Source organism: Pseudophryne corroboree, chromosome 10 (genome assembly GCF_028390025.1).
Source record: "Pseudophryne corroboree isolate aPseCor3 chromosome 10, aPseCor3.hap2, whole genome shotgun sequence".
Taxonomy (NCBI): domain Eukaryota; kingdom Metazoa; phylum Chordata; class Amphibia; order Anura; family Myobatrachidae; genus Pseudophryne; species Pseudophryne corroboree.
This window is the reverse complement of record NC_086453.1, coordinates 76,012,612-76,032,393: the sequence shown is the minus strand read 5'-3', so window position 1 is coordinate 76,032,393 and position 19,782 is coordinate 76,012,612. Positions and strand designations below refer to the sequence as shown.

General features: G+C 42.3%; 1 pseudogene; it reads right to left on the bottom strand.

Moving 5' to 3' along the window:
* Positions 1 to 7,447: 7,447 nt before the first annotated feature.
* Positions 7,448 to 19,378, bottom strand: LOC134965204 (chemerin-like receptor 1; annotated as a pseudogene).
* Between the last annotated feature and the right edge of the window lie 404 nt (positions 19,379 to 19,782).

Sequence of the window (19,782 nt, the reverse complement as noted above, 5' to 3'; positions counted from 1 at the left end):
ACACAGGGGTAGAACTACAGTACCTGAGACAATGGAGGTGCCCGACTCCGGTGACTGGGATGAATTCCTTAAACATGTACAGTAAACACCAAAAAAATTGTCAGAAATTAGCCAATCATAAATGTCATTTATAAATATTTTGAAGGGATAAAGTAGGATAGCTAACAGGACATGTAATATGGAAATATACTGGTATATAATTTGTAGAGAGACCACTTACAATTGTATAAGCAGTTTAAAAGTACAGGTCAGTGATGTCTGTGGGTTCCCACTCATGAACATGGTCGTATTTAGTGAAACTCAATGACTGTATCTACAGTGATTCAAAAGTCGCAGTACACCCTTTTGTTTCAAAAACTGTGCAGGAAATGGGGAAACTGAATACTCCAGTAAGGTATGGGTGAGGTGGGCTATCTTTTAGGGTATGTACCGAACATGGTCACCATCTTGAAATCATCCATCTTGAATCTAAGTCAGTTTTTTTTTTTTCAAATGGAAAGGGGGTCGTGTAATATGTCAAACATCAGAATTTGCTGAAAAGTTTATTGCTGCAAACAGATTTGAAATAGTAGTTATGGTTCAAAAGTTCACTTACTGTGATCTTTGGAATGAAGATTGGAGGGTACTGAACATCTATGTGTTATGTGAAATTGGAGACTTTCTGGGTGCCAGTTGTTAAAATCTGCAGCTATGACACAGAAACTTCTTTTTCCAAACATCAAAATGACCTCAATTCTTCTCACCTCTTTTGTCAAAGCCATCTTCAGTTACCTGCAAAAAAAAGTGTTGTAACTTTTGAACCATAACTGCCATTTCAAATCTGTTTGCAGCAATACACTTTTCAGCAAATTATGATGTTGTTTGACATGTTATGCGACCCCCTTTCCAATTGAAAAAACTGACTTACAGTAGGTTCAAGATGGCTGATTTTAAGATGGCACCCATGTTTTGTACATACTCTGAAAGATAGCCCACCTCACCCATACCTTACTGGAGTTTTCAGTTTTCACATTTCCTGCACAGTCTTTAAAACAAAAGGGTGTACTGAGACTTTTTAATCACCCTGTATTCGCTTCTCCAAACTCCCAATGCTTCATTACACCTGACCCAGACATGTCCCGCATAACCTGACTTCCCCCATAATATCCTGTTGCCTTCTGCTGGCCAGGTCCATCTACTAGGCTAGAGGGGTCATTCCAAGTTGATTGCTCACTAGTTATTTTTTGCAACGCAGCAATTAGATTGTCGCCGCCTATGGGGGAGTGTATTTTCGCTTTGCAAGTGTGCGAATGCTTGTGCAGCTGAGCAGTACAAAAACAGTCTGTGCAGTTTCTGAGTAGGTCTGAACTTACTCAGCCGCTGCGATCACTTTAGCTTGTCTGGTCCCGGAATTGACGTCAGACACCCGCCCTGCAAACGCTTGGACACGACTGAGTTTTTCCAACCACTCCCAGAAATCGGTCAGTTGACACTGATAAATGCCTTCTTCCTGTCAATCTTCTTGCGATCGGCTGTGCAAATGGATTTTTCGTTAAATCCATCGCCCAGCAACGATCCGCTTTGTACCCGTACGACGCGCCTGTGCATTGTGGTGCATACGCATGCGCAGTTTTGCCAAGTTCTGACCTGATCGCAGCGCTGCAAAAAATAGCTAGCGTGCAATCAGGTCAGAATAACCCCCTAGGTATATCTCATCATAGAAACAGAGAATTTGTAAGCAACAGAATATATTATAGTCACAGCAACATCAATGGGCCTCCCCTCCAGATCTATGATCAGAGTGAAGAAATCAATGAAAGATCTCTCTATAGTGACTTTTATATAAAAGACTTATTTCAGTGACACTGCTGGTCAGGTCACAATTATATTAAGTGTCTCACTGCTCCCTGGAGATTGCTCTGTACATTGTGATCTTCTCTCAGCCCATGTGATATCAATATATCACTATGAAATACAGGTTTTCCCCTAAAGTGGTAACCAGTTTCAATACAGAGCACCATTGCTACTCTGCCATTTTACCTTATTTTGCAGAAATATTGCACCAACGCTGCAAAGCCTACGGCATTAGATCGCCAAACCTTCGCTGATCTTCTATGGAAAACTATCTCTCCTCAGCCACCATGTTGAAGCCACAGCAACAACAACAGGAGAAATGCCAGGCTGACCTTAATATGGCTTCAGACACAGGCACAGTAGCTGTGACACCTGCAGCAAAGATAGCCACAGCATCTCAAGAACTTCATACCTCTTTACAGGTGTACAACTCCTCTGAAGTCCCTACTACTTACAGTATAATGATGTGGTTGAAGCAATCAAATCAACTATGGGTCCTCTTCTGGCTTAAGCATGTCTCTGAAAATATTTCACAACTACCGCATTTGACTCATAGCGTTACTGAAAAAAGTAGGCAAAGTTTTTCAAGATGTATCCTAATAAAAATATAAGTTTCTAATGTGCCTATTTTATTGGACTCTTTTTTAAGCATTTTGGTGTTGTGTGCACTGAGAGGGATGCGGTTAATTTGCCAACTGTCAGGGTCCCGGTGGTCAGAATACTGATGCCAGAATCCTGACAGCCGACAACGCTGACAGCCAGAATCCCGGCGCAACAGGGCTATTCCTACTTCCCCGCAAGGGGACGCAGTGCTCGCCCTGCTGCCGGCATTCTGGCGGGTGGGATGCCGCTGTCGGGATATTGACAGTTGGCATCCCATTTGCTGGCAAATCATATGTAATCTAACTGAATAAACAGTTATATTTTGCTCATATATCCTCTATGTGAGGCCTTTTTATTCACACACTATTTTAGGAATATCACAAGTTAGCGTGGTTATAAACAGTGTCTCCCCGTGCAAGGAACCATTTGAGGCACTGGCTACCTCAAAGGATTGTCGTGTAATCCATTTATACTGGAGGTTAATCTAAAGACACCTTTATGTGAATGTCATTCGCCTGAGAATATATCCTCAACCTTATTTTTGATTGGCGAGAATTTCAGGAGTGTTCTTCACTATTGTGTATTCTTCTTTCTTCTATGCACTGGAAACACGAGAGGAAGGAGACTGTCTGCTAAAAAGTTTAAAGAGCACCATTGCAAACTACCCTTTCTTTAAGGGAGGGACATTAAGAGAACAGCGCTTTATGCGGCTTACCATTTTGTATTTCATGGTATTGTGTTTAGGGCGTAGTGTATCTGTAGTTCTCGAGAGCACAGGTTTTAACAAGGAAGAATTGATCTCATAAGTTTCGGCTGAAAATAAAAAATTCACCACAGCCTATATTGAATTATGAACTCAATTTACAGAAGCATTTCAAATGTTCAAATCCAATCTGACTAAATTTTCCAAATTAGCATACATTACTGCTAAATAACATTTTGATGAATATTTTAAGACAAGAGTTGACAATTATCTTTTTTCAGTTAATTACAAATTTCATAAGTTTGGAAACAAAACTGGTAAACTTCTAACTAACTTGTTGCAGGGAACTAGAACCTATGGTGGTGCATCCATTACATACTAGTGATGGCTCTTTAACTGTATCTACTGCTCAGATAACAGGTGCTATGAAAACATATTATGCTTCGCTTTATTCAGATGACCGCCACCACAGCTCAACCTACTACTTCATCTCCCACTATGGTGAATTATCTATTTCTACAGGCACCGGAAGACTTAGCCAAAGCACTAGTGGAGCCTATTATAGTTGAGGAGGTTACCAGTGTTGTACAGCAGCTAAAGTCCTCTAAAGCCCCAGGTCCTGATGAACTATCTGCTGAATTTTACAAGGTACTATTACCTAGAATTAGTGAAGCTTTGGTGTCTTTTAAGAATCATATTTTTAAGTCCAAGGCTATTCCACTTTACTTTAATTCACCTATACTGTAATTAAGGTTCTCCCCAAACAAGGGAAAGATCTTTCACTTCCAGGTTCTTATAGACCAATTTCATTGCTCAATTTAGATCATAAAATATTAACTAAAATCTACATAGATTGATCAAAACAAATTTAACCGCAGATTAGACATACAGATCAAACTGGATTTATTTTGGAGAGACATTCGGCAGTTAATGTCTGGAGGGTTCTATCTGCTGTACAATACTGTTACTCTTCTAATTGTTCTACCCCTAGCGTGATAGTGTCAAATGATGTAGTAAAGACATTTTATCTTGTTGTTTTGGTACCTCTATTTCTCACATTGCATAAATTTGGTTTTTCTCCCTCTTTCATAGATATTCTAAAGACATTGGGGTACATTTACTAAGGTGGGAGGTTTTTTAGAACTGGTGATGTTGCCCATAGGAACCAATCAGATTCACTTTATTATCTTCCAGAAGCAGCTAGATAAATGTTAGGTAGAATGTGATTTGTTGCTACGGGCAACATCCCCCGTTCTAGAAACTCCCACATTAGTAAATTTAGCCCATTGTATTCTAGTCCTTTTTTACAAATATCATGTAATGGCTGTCTTTTTACACATTTTCAAATACATTGAGGCACATAACAAGGGTGCCCACTTTGCACCCTCTTATTTGCTGTGGCAATTGAACCCTTAGTCACAGCCTTACATACATCCTCACTGGTAGAAGGAATTTCTATTGACAACATAGCTCTAAAGATTGCACTTTTTGCAAATGATATGCTGCTTTTTATCTCCAACCCTTGTACTTCACTTCCAGTGGTGATGGATATACTCGTAACATCTTCTTTTGGTTAGATTGCAGGGAATAAAGTCAACTTAGACAAATCTGAGGTTTTCCCTATCAGTGGATCAATTGAACAATATTATTCCCTACCAATTATGCAGTTTTTTTTAAAGATACAGAGAGATGAAACGTGTTGGGTTATCAAATTTGTTGTGATCTGACCTTCAACTTACAATCCTTGAAGGAGGAGTTTGCAAAAGATATATTTGTACATTTGCTCTTATGTGTTCCACCACTGGTGTTTAGTGGTGGTTGAAATGTTTTATGGACAGTTGTATCAATACAGTATTAGATGATCTTTTTTACATTTTAATAGATTTTGCATATTGCAACATATTGTTTGTTTTCCTAAACAAGATTTTATTTGACATTATTTCATTCTGTCACAAAAATAGGGGTGTTATAACAACCCAAAGGTGCCAATTACACTAATACTACATATTTGTTTTTTGGTTCCTCATAACAGGGAACCTAGTGTAATAAGGCAGCCGACCCTAATTATTGAATGTGATCTCTACCCTATTACTCTATTTTCAATCAGCGCAGAAAGAGGATTTTTCTGTTGTAACTGTATGTGCAGGGCTTAAAGTGGTCCTGGTGAGGTGGTGGAACTCTTGGAGGAGGACCATGAAGGCACCAGGACCTGAGGAAGGAGTAGGTGGCTGCAGCTCATCAGCAACACTAGTGCCGCCTGTATCATCGATTGACGCAGATGATGGGGTGGGCTTTCTGTTGGAATTACTGTGCAGGGCAATGGAGGAGGTGGAACTAGTTCCCCCTACCATTACAGGGTGGAACTCAGTTCCACCTCGTTCCCCCCCACTTTAACCCCTGTGTATGTGCTCCTCTCTCAAAGATTTAGGAATTTATATCACCTCTGACTTATCTCAACTTTATATGCCAATTTCAGACCCATCATATCTAAAACCATTACTATGTTAGATAACTGGGAATCTCTTCCTCTCTATTTACTTGATCATTTGGCAGCAATTAAAAGTATAATTTTCCCAAAATCTTCTAGAGTATACAAATGTTACCAATTAGCCTCTCTCAAAAAGACATTAAGAAACTTGCGTTTTCTTTCTACCACTTTATATGTCAGGGTAAAAGACCCTAAATGGCACGTACTAAAGTTAAAACTATAAGCAGTAAAGGCGGCTTTGGTCTTCCTGATTTACCATACTATTCCCTTTCAATTTACTTTTGTTATGTCAGTGACTGGATGTTGGGGAATAGTAATTTTACAGATAACTAGCTAGATTTGGTATTGTTTGCTTTTTACTTTCCTAAGGCAATAATACATACTAAACTAGAAGATATCTCTCCAGCCAAATTAAACAATATAATATTTAAAGACAGCTACAGTATAATTCATAGATTTCTATAAATGAAAAATTACAAGGTAATCATCTTTATTCTCTGTATCTACCTTAGTGAGGCAACCCAGTCTTCCCACTCTCTTTAACCAATAGCAACTACCTCCAATGAAACGAGAAAGACTTATCAAATAATGTTAAAGTATTTGATCCAGGTGGCCACTTTATGTCTTTCGAAAAGATGCAACAATTATGTTAGCTACCAAGGCAACATTATTATATGTACCTTCAAATCAGTTACTACATATCCTTGCTTCCCTTGTTTTCTAATGGGGAGACAGATCTTAATCCACTTCATTTGCTCTTAAGATTGATCAATTTGGTACCTTTTAAAAGTAAATTGTTCTATACATAATTACCTGGCAACCTTTCAGATGCTTATTGGACATCATTATTTAGTACATGGAGAGATATTCCATCACTCACCACTCTTCTTGGCCTCCTTAGACACCCAAAGACAATTACAGTCAGCCTATTAACAGGAAGTTCACATGCCTTATGGTCCACATGTGTTGGGGTCCTTTTGCCCTCTAGCTACTCCTACCAACTCATACCTCCAGAACTGTCCCTTACATACTCTACATTTACGATCCATGCTATACGACTCTTCCAAACTGCTAATCTTTGAGTAGCTTTTATTTACCATCCCCCTGGCATTCCCAAATTCCTCAACAGCTTTGCTTCCTTGTTTCCTCACTTCTTCTCTTCTGACATTCCCTGTATTATCTTAGGCAATTTCAACATTCCTATCGATATCACCAAAGTCCCCTGCCTCTATACTTCTTAACCTCACATCTACACTTGGTCTCTCCCAGTGGACCTCTTTACCCTACCACGTGAATGGGAGCTCACATGATCTGGTCTTCATCTACTGTTGTGATATTTCTAAATTCTCCAACTCCCCATTCCCCCTCTATGACCACTACCTGTCTTTTAACTTATCTATCTCTGCTTCTCCATCTCTACTTACTAAGGCTACTAAGTGTAACATTGAGGCCATCAACACCACCTCTTTAGCCTGCCTGTTTAACTCAATTCTCTCTCCTATTCTCTCTCTCTCTCTCTCTCATGCACTGAACAAGCCACTTCCCTATATCATGCATACCTTACTTCTTCTCTTGACTGTGTCGCTTTGTTGCCCACTATTCACCCTTGCAGATTAACTCCTCAACCCTGGCATTCTAAATGCACCAGATATCTGCAAAAATGCACACGTACTGCTGAGTTGCATTTGAGGAAATCACTCTCTAAGGCAGACTTCCTCCATTTCAAGCTTATGCTCTCATCCTTAGGTGCTGCCTTTCCCTTGCTAAACAGTCATACTTTAAGAGGTATAGGAATTAAAAACCTTGGTGCCTTCAAGGCACTAGAAGATTACAATGTGGGTCAAAATTAAAAATGACTTTGATATAACAGATAAAACAAGTAATACAATATGTTCCTCTCGGGATGTTAGTTCGTATCCAATGTTGTTCAGAGAAGATGATTCGATTTCTTGGCAAGTGGATATTGAAGTTACTAAAAGGAAAAGAGAATAATATACAATGTGTAATAAATGGTTCTTTCTTTTCACATTCATGTGTTCATAAAATTCTTCCCAAGGTAAGTCCTAAAGACAGTTTTAGCATACCCCACTCACTCTAAGTAAAATTGATTACAAGTACATAAAGGTATCTTTATAATGAAGATGGACCCAGTATTAGGATGAGGTGAGTGTACCGAAACTCACATGTAATTATTGATTGATGTGCATGTAACTGTATCTTTTCACTATAATGATGGTTTAGATCACAAAGGGTGACATATAGTAGATTGGTAGATCAAGGGAGGATAAGCATACCAGGCAAACTCACAATGGATGAGTTATACAGTAAATACTTGTGTAACCTACAGTAACTGTGCATAGACGTTCAAGTGCGTACCATTACTCACAGTGTACTGCAGACATGTCAAATTTGCGGCCAACAACACATACTTTTTCGGCCCAAGTGAACCACCACCACTGGATGAGTTACTGCTGACCCATCTTCTGTGATCAGAACTTAGCTTCGATTGGGCAGCATTTACCATTCTGCACATGCGCAAGAAGATAGTGATAGAGTTGGGGAAATGTTCATGGGGGAGCTCTGCACATTCCCAGCTGCCTTTGCAAAGCTCTTCCCCCCTGCCACATCCCTGAAGCCATCACGCCCTGTATGGGTGTGTGCCTGACTGCCCTGTATACCCAGCTGTCCTAATTGCAGGTGGATTCTTTTGGAATCTGGATAGAAAAACGTCTCTCAATGAAGAAGGTAAATTGGAGGGGGCTGGCACAGAGGCTGTAGGCTGAATAAACACAGAGAGGACTTGTGGCTGGAGGGGACACAAGGAGCAAGAAGGGATACCAGGGGGCTTGTGGCTGGACTGGAGGGACAGAGGGGGGCTGGAAGTGACACATTTTACTAGCTCACACTGATATGTATTATAGAGGAGAGGGGACCTCACAATGAATAATACAGCTCCCAGCCCACACTGATATGTGGAATTATTATTATATAGGGGAGAGGAGACCACACTGTGATATATGAGAGGGAATAACACAGCTCCAAGCTCACACTGATATGTGGTTTTATCAATATACTGTACAGAGTAGAGGGGACTGCAAAGTGATATATACATGGGAAATAACACAGCTCCCAGCTCACACTATTAAAGTTATTTTCTTCCTGATACTCTTTGATTATACTTTTTTGTTGGTTTTTCTAATCAAACTGCGGCCCACACAAGACTTGGACCTGGATTATTCGGCCCTGGATTTGAGTTTCACATGCCTGGTGTACTGGGTAGCTTGACTCATATCAAGGTATCTGAGCTATAAATTTCCAAGCAATAAGACCTCCAATTATGTGGTCCAGAGTCAAAAAAATATTGAATGACTCAGATGTAACAAACTAAAAAAGGTTTTAATCAAAGACAAAAATGGAAAACACCAAACATCCTCAACCATTGTCAATGATCAAAGATGTCCAGTCCATTAAGTCGCAGAAATAGCAGTAATAAACATTGGATAAAAAAAATCAGTTAATAAAACAGCAGTAAATGGCAGAATGAGCTACTCACAGTCAAAAATGTTGATGCGTTTCGGTGTATGTGACCTTTATCAAGACATGTCATACAGTACTTTAAGAATCTCATCTCCTCCATCTTCGAATCCCCAACACCTCTTTGCCACTGTTAACTCCCTTCTCTGCCCACTTCCACCACTTCTCTCTTTCACAATCTCTGATCTTGATTTTGCCACTTACGGTACTTCACATCCAAAATAGACTATATGTCAGGACTACTAGACAATCATGCCTCTTCTGCTACCTCTCTCCTTCTGCCTGTTCCCACCTTGCCCACCTCCTCAATATATTAATATCATCTGGCACTGTCCCTCTGCCTTAAAACATGCACTTGTCTCCCCTATTCTTATAAAACCTACCCTTTATCCACACACCTTCTCCTACTACTGGCCCATCTCTCTCCTCCTTTTTACCTAAAAACTCCTTGAGTGTATTGTCTACAGCTGCCTTACTACCTTTCTTTCCTCTCACTCACTGCTGGACCCATTGCAGTCTGGCTTCCATCCTCTCAACTCCACTGAAAGTACCCTCACAAAAGTCTGCAATGGCCCCCATGCTGCCAAATCTAAGGTCCACTACTCTCTGCTTATTCATCTTAAACTCTCTGCTACTTTTGACACTTTGGACCACCCTCTCCTTCTGAAAATCCTTCATCCCATGGTCTGCATGATACTGCCCTCTCCTGGCTGTCCTCCTACCTCTCTGGCCATCCCTTCTCTGTCTCCTCTCATGACTCTACCTCCACCCCACTTCCACTAACTGTAGGTGTCCCCTAAGGTACCTTCTCTTTTGGTGAACTTATTAGCTGTTTTGGCCTCCATTGTCACCTCTAAGCTGATGATACTCAAATTTAAATTTCCTTCCTTGAGCTCTCACCCGCTTTCCTCACTCATACCTGTATCTCCAACTGCCTCTCTGTTATCTCTTCTTGAGTGTCCCAGCGCTTTCTTAAACTTAACATGTCTAAGACTGAGCTGATCATCTTCCCACCCTCCCATACAACCTCACCTCCCACAATTTATTTGTCTATTGATGGCACTACTATCTCCTCTAGCCCGCATGTGCGCTGTCGTGGAGTAATCCCTGACTCCTTCCTCTTCTTCAAACCACAAATTCAGCACATTTTACAAACCTGCCATTTAAATAGGTAGTTGTCCAAAATTTCACATGACCTTTGCTACATTTTTACATTGCACGTGAGATTGCAGCAAGGTTTAGAAATTTGGGAATAAGGTGGCTTTTTTCATTAATGTTTTGTCTTCATTTGATGCCCAATTCAATACCAGGTATATTTGCTAATTATAAACTTTGGGACTTTGGCCCAACCAAGAACTCTAAACTTTTCCTTCTTACTACTCTTGCTACGGTAGCGTAATCAATGTATAAGTCATCCTTATACATTGGAACAGCAAGTCCTTCCCCTCCCTCAATGAAGTCAAGCAGAAATTGTTGCAATTAGTTTATTATGACAGATGTTTGTCCATACCAGATATTAATAAGAGAGTTAGGAAATGTTATCAAAGATGGGAACCCACACATTAGATATATCACCTCAAGATAATTTAGTTAAATTATTCGAACCCACTGTATTTACTGAGAGGCATTTTCTCAGAAATATAAAATGTGAAGCGGTTTTCTTCAGACGTTTTCATTCACAATGTGTTCCTCGCCCACTTCCACTGGCTCTACTTTATTTCATGATGCTTACCAAGATCAAGCCAACCATTCATCTATTCCTGTACCTCTTACCTTTGCTTTACCTTCTGTGTTATTTCCCTGTGTTCAGTGGCAGATTTTGGGCTGAGGCCGCCCCTAGCACAACAGGCCACCCAACCCCCCCACCCACACACACCTAATTTTATTATTTCATTGACTGATTATAAGCCCTCATTTGATGTTAGCTATCTTAATAGAATAATAAAGAAGCCACTATGACATATTTTTTTTGTATTACTGTATGTACTGTATATATCTTTAGTTAGTAGGACAGATTATTGGGGTAGTATGTGCATGTCCTACCCATTTACACTTCATTCAAGATGGCATATGGTACAGTGTACCAGTGTATTTAGCAGTTACTGGTACATTTCGGGCTGACAATACCAACGCAAGCATCCGAGTGCCGCACCCAAACAAGTGCCGCCCCTAGGCATGTGCCTAATGTGTCTTCCCCCTGTATTATTACTTGTACTTGTGTATTATGTGGGTGATTTAACTTTTAGATCATATACTGGAGCTATTTCAGTATATCTAGTTGCACGATCATATGATGCTATTTCCTTATGTATTGAAAATGTACATCTTCTGTACATTGCCCATACTTTTGACTACTGTATGTGCTTTCATACTGTCAACTTTTACCTTGATACAGTATGTGTCGCATGCTGTGTTTTATGAAACCCCAATAAAAACATATTTGGAAAAAATATTGGGGAGAGATAAAGTACCAACCAATCAGTCCCTAACTGTCATTTTTCATGTACAGCCTGTAACATGGCAGCTAGGGGCTGATTGACTGGTACTTTATCTTTCTCCACTTTATCACTGTACCGGAAATGCTGCATGGACCTCTAATAGTATGTTGAACTTCAAAGCTTGTGCATATGTGAATGGGAGGGATTAGCAGAAAACAAATAATTCATTTTCCAGGGCCCGCTGAATACTTTAATTACTGAACATGCAAAAAGTATGGTATTGCTTGCTATCATGCATGCTGCATAACACATATATACACCAGAGGCATCAGAATGGGAGGGGCAAGGGGGCAACTCGCCACCCCCAAACATGACGGGCGCCAATGTACAGGAGGAGTGGTGTGCAGTCAGATAAAAGACCGCAAATTACAACCTCCATGTAATGCAGTGACTGAAACCAGCGGCAGCAATATGTGGCTGTATAGCCCATCCTGCTCCCAGTCTATATGCACAGAATGGGGCTGCACATTACCCCTCCACCTTACCATGGGACGGCAACCAGCACCAGAGCAGTGCTTGAATTGGGCATCAAATGTGCGTTTAGGGGGCGTGATGTAATGGCGAGAAGCCACGTCCCCATGAGAGACCTCTAGCAGTGGTTAGATCTAAAACCAAGTTGGAGAAGGGACCTCTGAGATCACCAGGGGAGGAGACACATCACCAGAGGGAGGAGTCATGCCCGAACAGGGTACCCAAAATGTACGCTCGCCAAACTTTGGGCACAGTGGCCCGCTCCGCTCCGCTTTATTAAAGGGAGTAGATGGTGGTGTGGGTAGTAGAAGAACTATCCCGCTGGCCTAGCTCCTTCCCCTCATGTTGTAGCTCCTCCCCCTGACATCAGAGGTCCTTTAGCCTACTTGATTGTAGCATCTACCCTGTAGCAGTGCTGTGTCAGGTAGTGTCTCTCCCATTCCATCTTTTTTCCTGTCCCCCTCTCTCTCCCTAACAGTCTCTCTCCTCTCACTCTCTCTCTCTCTCTCTGACACTATACTGCAGCTGTGGCCAACCTGTGGCTCTTGAGCCGCATGCAGCTCTTTCTTTATTCAAATATGGCTCCTGACATGACCACAACAGATCCGGAAACTGCTGCACTCCAGCTAGACAGGCAGCAGCACTATGGGGGTTGAGAACTGAGGGAGCCAGATACTAGAGGTGAGACACCCACTGGCAAACAGAGGACACATAAGGAGCTGCTGCAATGGCACAAGGTGTGTGTGTGTGTGTGTGTGTGTGTGTGTGTGTGTGGGGGGAGAGCTGTAATGACACATGAGGGTCCTGGCAGGAGTGACAGAGGAGAGTGCTGGCAGGAATGACTCATGGGGGAGCTGGATGGAGTGACATGGGAGTGTGCTAGCAGGAGTGACACTTGAGGGAGCTGGCTGGAGTGACATATGGGGGAATTGAAGTGTATTATGTGAATCTGGCTTTTCAATATATTTTATGTGGATCTTTCTTCCTCAATTACAGTATTTTATGTGGAAGTGGCTTTTTAAAACGTATTTTATGTTGGATCTGGCTTTTAAATGTATATTATACCAGGGGGGTAGCCTAGCAGGCACAATGAAACACCCCATTTTTGTATGCATGCCTTCCGCTCAATGCAGGCTCTTTGACGTACCTAATAAGATTTTTTGCTCTTTGCCTCTGACTCGTTGGCCACCCCTGCTATACTGTATTTCTCTCTCACCCTGACACCCTCTCTTTATCTCCGTCTTTCTCAGTGCTGCAAGTAAGGCGGTACGGGGCGGTACTGCATACCGGTAAGAAATTGCCAGCCGGTAAACAGCACCGCCGGCCCAAAGGTGGGTATCTTCAATCAGGCGACGGTTCGTTAGCCAATCAGAGCTCAGGAACCAGCAGCTACGGCTCCTGACTGGTTGCCGGACTGTGAGCTTTGACTGGCTCATGAACCAGCGCCTGATTGGAGATACACGTCACCGCCACCAGAGACCAGACTGACTGAGCACTGAGGGGCAGGAGAGGCACACACTGTGCTCTTCTCCCCTCACACTCACAGCAACAGCAGCGATGAGCAGGGGAGGGGGGTGTACTGTGGAGGCAAATCTGGCCCTGTGGGGGTATATCTGTCACTGTAAGGGCATATCTAGCACTGTGGGGCATATATAGCACTGTAGGGGCATATGTGTACTTGGTACTGTGGAGGCATATGTGTACCTGGCACTGTGGGGGCATATCTAGCACTGTGGGACATATCTGGCACTGCAGGGGGCATAACTATACCTGGCATTGTGGTGCCATATCTGTCCCTGTTGGGTCATATCTGGCACTGTGGGGGCATATTAAGCACTCTGGGAGCATATGTGTAACTGGCAATGTGGGGTCATATCTGGCATTATGGGGACATATGGGTATCTGGCACTGTGGGGGCTTATTTGTATCTTGCACTGTAGGAGCATATCTAGCACTGTGGGGGCATATCTGGCACTGTGGGGGCATATGTGTATCTGGCACTATGCAGGCATATCTGGCACCATGTGGGCATATGTGTATCTGGCACTGCCCTACTGCGGGGCATATGTGTATCTTTCACTCCATTAATGGAAGCACATGTGTATCTGGCACTATTGGGGCATATGTGTATCTGGCCCCCCATATGTGTATCACACCCCCATTTTAACTGGCCACACCCTGTGTGGAATGTGGCAACATTCATTTTTTGGCACACGCACACAGTACCACTAAAACATGTTTTCTACTTACACCACTGGTCTTTTCCTGACACTGTCTCTTGCTTTCCTCTCTGTCTTTCTCTCTCCCTCCCTCTGATACCCTCTCTCTCTCTTTTGCTCTCTCCCTGATGCCCCCTCCCACCCCTTTCTCTCTCTCCCTGACACCTTCTGTCTCTCTCAATCCCCCCTCTATCATTCCCTCTTTTGACATGAAACCCTCTCTCTCTTGCTCTGATACCCTCTCTCTCTCACTCCAACATCCTCTCTCTCTCTCTATCTATCTCTCCCTGACCCACCCCTGTCTCTCTCCCTTTATTTCTCTCTTCTCTCTCTTACCCTGAAACCCTTTCTCTCTCAGTCCTTTCTTTCTCCCTGATACCTCTCTCTCTCATTCTTCCCACTATCTTTACCTGACACCCTCTTTGTTTCTCTCTCACTCCCCCCACTCTCTTTCCTGCTCCCATAAGGGGAATTGTAGTGACAGCAGCATGGGGGGATGTGTGGATGAGGGGGTCGAGGTGGGGTGGTTGCCCAAAGATATCTCTTCCCCACAGTGGTGCTGCCTCCTTTTCGTCCTCGCTGCCTCCCCCTCGCCAGTGGTTCTGCCCCCAGGGGCACCAAAATTAGGCTCTTTCTTGCCCCCCAACCTATAAATGTTCTGCCACCCCTGATATACACTGATGTGTAAATGCATTGTATATATAAATATACTCCAATAACATCAGCCAGGGCTGGCTTCAAATTTGTTATCCCACTTTCAACTGCTGTATATATTCCATTAAGTGCTGTCAACATTTTTTTACAAATATTTCATAAATAGCTTACTTACTAACTTGTTGAAATATTTTAAATAGCATTACACTAATTCATTTATTTTTGTTTATTACAATGTGCTAATGATTAATACACAAGTGGCATTACAGCATTTATGAACCATATAATTATTATCCACAATAGTAAAACTTTAAACCATACATTTGATAAGCAGTCCCCAGAGATAAATCAATTTACCATTAAGAAACTAATCTTGTATTCTATACTATAAGGATATTGAATGTCACCACCCAGAATCTTTTTCTAATTATAGAAAATCATGGTTATTAGAATATTTCTCTCAAAGCTCTCAGTATATTACATACAATAAAGAATGTCCATTAATCCTTAAAGTGAGCTGAGCATCTCTTCTCCAGTGGAATTATTCTATGGGAAACAAGGAAGAGGTTGACTGTGATTGAGGTGCCTACTCCTTAAGTATTCGACTCATTACAAGTAGTATTGGTGGACACAAATCACCAGAGAAATTCAACTTTGCTCGGGTGCGGACACAGTGTGATCCAAAGATCAGTTGAACCCATGGGCCGGTTCTAGCCCTTGTGACGCTCTGGGTGAAAAATAGGGGTGTGGCTTCATACAGGGGCGTGGTCAGTTACGCCCCCTGTAGAGTTGTGCTGTACAGTAGCACCACTTACAAAATAAAAAAAAAAATGAATACTTACTATCCCCGCTCCTGAATCCCGACCTCCGCCTCCGCCGCTCCTCTCCTTGGATCTATGGGAGAGACGTCATGACATCTCTCCCATAGCACAGAATAGATAGACACTAGAGGTCAATTACCCCTAGCGTCTGTGCCAGTCCCACAATGCGTGATGACGTCATCGCGCACCACACAGCAAAGGTCCTCTCCACGAAGGGAAACTAGATGGGTAGCGTCTAGTTCCCTTCAAAGCGGGGGGGCACTGCCAAACAGTAGCGGATCCTGCAATGGTGCGGCGCCCTCCGAATGGTGCCGGCGCCCTCCGGAAGGCGGCGCCCCAGGCAAAAGTTCTGCTTGCCCGTGGCAAGATCCGCTAATGTCCCTATCACAACTACTTTAGTAGCGGTGAAATTTAGAACTGCCGAGTCTGACTGCGCAGTGCTAGTGTGCATGTGTGAACTTGGGTTCACGCATGTGCAACTTCAGGAAAAAAAACAGATGAAGATAGATCAAGAGGGTCCAGGAATCAGTGCCATCTGAGGAGGGTGTAGGTCCGCACGGTCAAAATAATGGTGACGGATCCCATTTTGAAAATTTTGTATTTTCGGAGCTTGATGTAAGGTTCTTACGTAGAACATGGGGATATCGGGACAGATCGGGTTGTATTAAGTTTTGGAGAATGGTAAAGTGGAGAGAGATAAAGTACCAGCTGTGTTTGAATATAAAAACGGTTCCTGTAGGAGATGATTAGTTGGTAGTTTATCTCTCTCCACGTTATCACTCTCCAAGGCTTAGTACATCCACCGTAGGACTGAAAAGAGGCGATAACCATGGTATCTACTGTGCTGCCCATATAATGAATTACATTTTCTGCAAAAGTAAATAAAACATTTTCATTTTCACCTACTTTTGTGGAAATGAAAGGATAATGACTAGACCCCATAGAGCGCAGTGTGACACTATTCACGTTTGCTTCCTCCTGTAATCATTGTACTGTCAGACCAGTGCCCAGCATCATATGTAAAGGAGGCTCAGGAGTAGAAGGATATTTCATCTCTTCTGATGCATGTACCTGGTCTACCAGACACCTAGTGTGCTCCATTCTGCCATCAATGTTCAATTCCTTATGGCTGCTGTAAATTCCCTCTCTGGTGGAATACATGGAAGGAAGTATTCCTTCCATGGAATACTTAGTGATGCCTTTACCTTGTACTATGGGGTAATTCCAAGTTGATCGCAGCAGGATTTTTTTTAGCAGTTGGGCAAAACCATGGCCCTCATTCCGAGTTGTTCGCTCGCAAGCTGCTTTTAGCAGCATTGCACACGCTAAGCCGCCGCCTACTGGGAGTGAATCTTAGCTTAGGAAAATTGCGAACGAAAGATACGCAATATTGCGAAAAGATTTATCTGTGCAGTTTCTGAGTAGCTCGAGACTTACTCTTCCAGTGCGATCAGTTTAGTGCTTGTCGTTCCTGGTTTGACGTCACAAACACACCCAGCGTTCGCCCAGACACTCCTCCGTTTCTCCAGCCACTCCCGCGTTTTTCCCAGAAATGGTAGCGTTTTTTCACACACTCCCATAAAACGGCCAGTTTCCGCCCAGAAACACCCACTTCCTGTCAATCACACTCCGATCACCAGAACGAAGAAAAAACCTTGTAATGCCGTGAGTAAAATACCAAACTTTTTAGCAAATTTACTTGGCGCAGTCGCAGTGCGAACATTGCGCATGCGCAATTAGCGGAAAATCGCTGCGATGCTAAGAAAATTACAGAGCGAACAACTCGGAATGAGGGCCCATGTGCACTGCAGGGGAGGCAGATATAACATGTGCAGAGAGAGTTAGATTTGGGTGTGGTGTGTTCAATCTGCAATCTAATTTACAGTGTAAAAAAAAAGCAGCCAGTATTTACCCTGCACAGAAATAAAATAACCCACCCAAATCTAACTCTATCTGCACATGTTATATCTGCCCCCCTTGCAGTGCACATGGTTTTGCCCAACTGCTAAAAAAAATCCTGCTGCGATCAACTTGGAATTACCTCCTATATACAGAAAGATTAGGAGCACAAGTCAGAAATTCTAATTCTAGTTGCATGGCCAGAATGGTAAATACATTTTGTGCTATAGCATTACTTAAATTGAACTCTATTATAACTATTTTACACAAGGGACATAATACTGGGTTAAATATTAATGAAGTGAATGCAGCTCTCTCTAAAAATAATTATATGGTAAATTAATTGAATAAGGGTGTGTGGGTAATAGTTTATTTTCTTGTTTCATTTCAAGCAAGATGACAATCAGTTGTGGGATTGGTCTTCAATTTGTAATCTGCCTGCACAAGGGGGGTAATTCTGAGTTGATCGCAGCAGGAATTTTTTTAGCAGTTGGGCAAAACCATGTGCACTGCAGGGGAGGCAGATATAACATGTGCAGAAAGAGTTAGATTTGGGTGTTTTATTTTGTTTCTGTGCAGGGTAAATACTGGCTGCTTTATTTTTACACTGCAAATTAGATTGCAGATTGAACACACCAGACCTAAATCTAACTCTCTCTGCACATGTTATATCTGTCCCCCCTGCAGTGCACATGGTTTTGCCCAATTGCTAACAAACTTGAGGCTGCGATCAACTCAGAATTACCCCCAATGTCCTCAGTGAAAGCTCTCTCAAATATAGACTGGATAGAGGACCAAAATTTCCCTTTGAAATCCCTACCAATGAAGACATAGAGAACAGGATTAATGCAGATGTTAATAGATTCCAGGCTGTTGGAAATTGGAATTCCAAAATGTAGCACATCATGGAGATCTGCTCCATAGTTTGCAGAAACTTCAAGGAAGGAGAAGACATGATAAGGAAACCAGCAAACAAAGAATGAAACAATGACAGCTACAATAATTTTGAATGGCTTGGTAGATGTGGTCATGTGATTTATTTGTATACGCAACGCAATCACTGTGTAACATGAGACAATGATGGAGAAAGGATTAGCAAAGAATATGATGAATCTCATTATCACAATATCCCTATATCATGATATATACACATCATCATCATCTGCATAGTTGTAATAGCAGTACAATTTCCCATTGTCATCATAGATATGTCTAAATATAAAGTAAGGTAAACTGAAACTAAAAGCCAGGATCCAAACACACAGCACAACAATGGAAGCCAGTCTTGGTTTTCGATGGTTCTTACACCAAACAGGAAAAATGACAGAGATACAGCGATCTATACTGATAATAGTGAGAAAGAAGACGCTGGCAAACAGATTGAGAAAGGTAACTGTAGTATTTAACTTGCACATACATTTTCCAAAGGGCCAATGATTACCAAGGGCAATGTAGGTGATGCTCAAGGGGAGAAAAAAATGAGAAGATAAAATCAGCTATCGCCAGATTTAGGAACCACATGCATTGACTGTCATTTTTATCCAGAAGACACTGAACCAGATGACCAGGCCATTTCCTCTTGTCCCCAGTAAAAAAGTCACAGAGAAGATTACCACATAGAAATTATGAAGGAAGTGTCCCACATTGATGGTCATTCCGAGTTGTTCGCTCGTAGCCGATTTTCACTATGCTGCGATTTGCTGCTAAATGTGCATGCGCATGGTACGCAGCGCGCATGCACTTAGTTATTTAACTAAAAACTTAGCAGTTTTGCTGTTCGTGCGGCGCTTTTCAGTTGCACTGCTGATTGGTGAGTGATTGACAGAAAGGGGCATCTCTGGGTGGTAACTGACCGTTTTCCGGGAGTGTGCTAAAAAACGCAGGCGTGTCAGGCTAAAACGCAGGAGTGGCTGGAGAAACGGGGGAGTGGCTGGCCGAACGCAGGGCGTGTTTGTGACATCAAACCAGGAACTAAACGGACTGAGCTGATCGCAATCTAGGAGTAGGTCTGGAGCTACTCAGAAACTGCAAGGAATTATTTAGTAGCAGTTCTGCTAAT